Below are 5,052 nucleotides of genomic sequence, written 5' to 3'. Positions count from 1 at the left end.
TTTTCTTGCTACCAAGAAGGGTACCGATCAGATTCTTGAAGAGTATAATGGCTGGAAACACAACAAAGAGATCAAAACAAGTTAATCAATAGATCGACACAAGCAGAAAAATTTGAAGAGAAATAAACAACAAGAAAAATAAAGAAAAGTCCTACGAAGCCTTGAAATCGATAAAGATTTCACAACTCCCTTCAAACGGTTCTAATCTCCCCTCCAATGTGGAAAAATGGCAAGAAGAAGGCTGAAGATCGCTCCCACAATAAGAAAGATTGTTAAAACTACTTCTAAAGAAAACTCAAGAGAAAATTCTGGGAGAAACTCAAAGAGAATTTTCACTCAAAAAAAAATCTGATTTCAATGTCTAATCCAATGTGTTTTTTAAGGGTGGCCGGCCAAGCCTTAATATAAGCCTCCTAACTATTTTCCTAACCCTATTAGGAAATCTAAAAAAAAACCTAATTACTAATTTCAAGGGAAATTCGGCTAAGGCTTTTAATGGGCTTCTTGGGCTGAATTTTTTTACATAGGATTTAATCATAAAGTCTAAAATTAAACTAAGTATTTAAAAAAATAAAATTTTACAAATTGGGCCACTTTGAAAATTTGGCCTGATTTTCAACTAAGTCTAATTTAAATTTCTTGATTGGGCTTGGAACGTCTTATTGGGCCTTGCCTTCAAGAACTTGGGCTTGTAGTCTGTTTTCTACCAAAATTGGTTCGTTGGTGCTCCTAACTGAGATCCAATGTGTTTTAGCTACAAGATTTGGTTTCTTGGCCCAAGATTTCCAAGGTTTGAAATCTTGATTTTCTTGATTCTTGAAATCACTCAAAATAGCAAGATTGGTTCAAGATTCGGTTTCTTGATTTTCTTGAAAACAAGAAAGTGAATCTTGATTTTCTTTTTCCTTTGTATAAGCATCTAAGGTCTTGCTAATGAAGTCTTGAATGATTCCATTTAGTTTCGTACGCATTTGCCTGGCCTTTGACCTCGTTATTGGGCCTTGTGGTAATTTGAGCCCATCACGTTCTTGAGCTTGAATTGGGCCTTTGTGACTCATATCAGCAAAGCTAAGTCATCATCATCCTCTTCATCATTTGGAGAATCCAATGTCAAAATTCTTTCCAGTGGGTCCTCAACACAGTTGAGTTCCTTCTCCACTATTAAATTCTCTAAGTCGGACACTGCAGAGCAACCATCCATTGTGTTAGGAAATCGTAGAGACTTAAAGATGTTAAATTTTACCTGATCATCTTGAACACGCATAGTGAGCTCGCCCTTCTGTACATCAAGAAGTGTCCTTCCAGCTGCTAGGAATGGCCTTCCTAGAATGATTGGTACTTCTTTGTCTACTTCAAAATCTAGAATTACAAAGTCAGCAGGAAAGATAAACTTATCTACACGTACCAATATGTCCTTAATTTTTCCTTCTGGATGTACTAAGGATCGATCTGCTAGTTGAAGCTTAACTGTAGTTGGTCTAACTTCTCCTATCCCCAACTTCCTAAATATTGACATAGGCATCAAGTTGATCCTTGTACCTAAGTCACATAATTCCTTACCACAATATGTTGCTCCAATGTTGCACGGTATGGTAAAACATCCAAGATCCTTCAATTTTAAGGGTAGTTTATCTTGAAGATATGCACTGCATTCCTTCTTAAAAACTACCGTATCAAATTCTCCAAGTATTCGTTTCTTCAACAAGATATCTTTCATGAACTTGACATAGTTCGACATTTGCTCAAGTGCTTCAACCAACGGGATGTTGATGTGAAGTTGTTTGAGTACATCAAGGAACTTCTTGAATTGAATCTCCTGCATCTGTTTCTGAAGTCTTTGAGGGTAGGGTGGTGGTGGTTTTATTACTGGGACTGATTCTGGTTGATTCATCTTTGGCGGCAATTTTATATCTAACGACATTGTTAGTTGACCAGAAGTTTGTCCTGAGGTTACTTTGTCAGGTTTTATAGATTCTGGTTCTGGTGAAACTGGAATTTCAACACTTGGTTGAAATTCTTCTGAATCTTGAGCGTCAGCTGGCTCCTTTTCAATTTCGACAGTGTTGGGATCTACTGTCTTTCTGCTCCTCAATGTCAACACTTTAAAATGTTCCTTCCGCAAATTTCTCGTATTCTTCGTGTCACTAGGTAGAGCACCTTGTGGTCAGTTCCTGAGTTCAGTAGTAAGCTGACCTACTTGATTCTCCAAATTCCTTAGAGTGGCGTCATTTTTCACCATGTTTGCCTTCAATAGATTCTCTAAGCTATTAGATGGTTCCGCTTGGGTTGGTTTCTGAACTTGTTAGGGGAAACTAGGTGGCTGAGTTGGTCTAGGTTGGGCGTAAGTGTTACTAGTTCCAGCCCCTTGGTTACTCTAGGAAAAATTCGGCTGATTTCACCAAGATGAGTTATAAAAGTTGGATTTGATTCCTTGACTTCATCGGTTTTGGTTTTTGTTACCCATGTAATATACGGATTTACAGTTCGACAGACATTCTTCAAACAAATGTCCTTCCCCACAATACACACAGGCTATATTCTCAAATTGGTTAGGTGGTTGGGCTACAAAACTATTAGGCCCATTAGTGGTAAGATTCTTAGGCATTGAGGATATTGAAGATACCTGAGGTGCGAGTGAATTGAGAGCGTCCACTTCATGTATTCCAGCGACTCATCTTCTTGATGCTGCTCGATTGGTTGGCCATTGATAATTGTTGCTGGCAATCCTCTCAATAATTTCGTAAGCCTCATTATAAGACTTTGAGAAGAGAGCATAATTAGCAAAGGCATCCACTACCATCCTTGTGTGAGCATTGAGACCATTATAGAATTTATTCAGTTGAATGCAATGTGGGATTCCATGATGAGGGAACTTTCATAATAACTATTCGTACCTTTCCCATGCCTCATATAGGGACTCATCATCCATTTGTTGGAAGGCAGTGATCTCATTCCTCAACTTGGAATTCTTGCTCGGCGAGAAATACTTCATCAGGAATCTCTCAGCTAACTCTTGCCATGTAAAAATGGAGTTCGGTGGCAATAAGTTCAACCAGGCACGAGCTCTATCCCTGAGCGAATATGGGAACAGCTTCAGTCGTAATGCATCTTCAAGTACTTCGGCTAACTTGAAAGAATCGCTCACTTCCATAAATAGTTTTAAGTGAAGATGAGGATCTTTAGTAGGCATTCCACTGAATTGACCCATAGTCTGAAGCATCTGGAACATGACTGGCTTTAGCTCGAATTGTTGTGCCTCTATTTTGAGTCTCCTAATACTTGGATTAAGATCATTAAATACTGGTACGACATACTGTCGTAAAGCTCTATCCCTATCATTAGCAATAAGGATAGGATTTTGAGCAAGGTTTGCTCCGTTTCCTTGATTCATATTCTCAAAGTTTATCTCTTCGGTCCTTCTCTAGTCTGCTTGTCTTCTTCGCTGTCGAAAGGTTTGTTCTATTTTAGGGTCCACAGAGAGTAAGTCTATAATCTGGTCAATACTCATAAACACCTCAACTAATCACAGAAAAATTAAGTAAATATTTAAATAGAAAAATAAATAAACCAAAAAGTAAAAATAGATTCACAAATGATGGCATTTTTTAAAAAACAGTCCTCGGCAATGGCGCCAAAAACTTGGAATGACGAAAATGTGCAAGTGTACACAATCGCAACAAGTAATGAAGTTGATGCGAACCCGGTCGCATCATGTTTTGACACAACTCACCGACATCAGAATTGGCCTAAACTTGAAGGGCCCAAGTGCAAGATGAAACATCTTATAGACCTGATTGATTATTGGGCCAATGTTTTTAAGGACTTTTTAATTTAATATAGTTTTATTTAAATTAATAAGTTTGCATATTTTTAATTTTAGACTTGCACTTTGTGTGTTCTTCATTTAATAAAATCGTGCATTATGTAACTCCCATGTTAGTTTAAGTCTGCATCATTAAATTAAGTCTTGCATTAAGTAACTTATTTAGTTTGCATTTCAAACCATGCATTTAAGCATCTTAGTTTAATAAATTAGTTGCTGGACATTTATTCAACTCATCTTAGTTTAATTAATAAGTGTTTTTTTAACTTTATTTAATAAGTGTTGCTTTTAATTAATCTAGTTACTAGGATTAGTTATTGATGCATGAGTTAAGTTCATTTAATTATGCTTCTTTAATTAACTAGTTGCTGGAATAATTGATGCATATGTTTTAGTTCATTTTCTTAAGTTAAGTATTAATGTGTATTATGTTTAATAAGTGCTTACATATGTTTAATAAGCTCATTTTAATGTGTTTATTGCAGGAGTCTTTTCAAGTCATAACTGTTACAATTCAAGGCTGTTACAAATTAAATAAATTGGTTGTTCAAGTCATTTTCGGTTACAAAGTAAAAGGGCTGTTACAAAGGAGGTTTATACATCATTTAGGGAGGTTTTAAGAAGCATTATATCATCTATTTAATTTCGGCAGCAACCTTTTAAGCTACTAGCACGTTTTTTCCATTTCAAAGGTTAATTCAAGCATTCAGATACCATTAAGGAGTTGGTTAATAAGTTGGTGTGTATTCGGCTAGCCAAGGGCTAACTCAAGAGTCATTTTTCAAGCAATTAAAGTCATTCACTCAGCTGAATTGAAGTGAATTCAATAATGGAGTTATTTGGCTCAAGAATGTTAAAAGACTTGAGTTTTATTTCAGTTTTTAAAATGCTAGATTAAGTTGAATGTTTGTGACCATTCAACTAGCCTATTTTAGCACTATAAATAGATTAAATCATCCTTTGTAAAGGAACTTTTGCTAAACTTTTGCCAATTTGTTTAATAAAACTTTGTTTCTGTGAGGTTAACTTCCTCTCCAATTTCGTATGAGTCTCGAGTGACTTATCTAGCGAGCTAGTGGTGTCATCTTTAACTTGTTTCTAAACTTATCACCAACCCTAGTGCGGCGTTCATCCATCTAAATATACCTTTGGTTCCTACTTTGCTAAGTAACGGGTCGAGGTCCATCAACCTATTCCCAACTGTCACCTTAAACCATATAAGATTTGGG

At 36.3% G+C, this 5,052-nt stretch overlaps 1 non-coding gene across 1 annotated transcript; it reads left to right on the top strand.

Annotated features, from left to right (window-relative positions):
* The first annotated feature begins 2,855 nt into the window (after positions 1 to 2,855).
* Positions 2,856 to 2,962, top strand: LOC121215682 (small nucleolar RNA R71). The gene has a single exon (XR_005911658.1). It is a non-coding gene; the product is annotated as a small nucleolar RNA R71 (small nucleolar RNA).
* The last annotated feature ends 2,090 nt before the right edge of the window (positions 2,963 to 5,052 follow it).

Source organism: Gossypium hirsutum, chromosome D03, assembly GCF_007990345.1.
Source record: "Gossypium hirsutum isolate 1008001.06 chromosome D03, Gossypium_hirsutum_v2.1, whole genome shotgun sequence".
Taxonomy (NCBI): Eukaryota; Viridiplantae; Streptophyta; class Magnoliopsida; order Malvales; family Malvaceae; genus Gossypium; species Gossypium hirsutum.
Note: the sequence above shows the minus strand (reverse complement) of the source record. Positions and strands in the feature narration are given on the sequence as shown.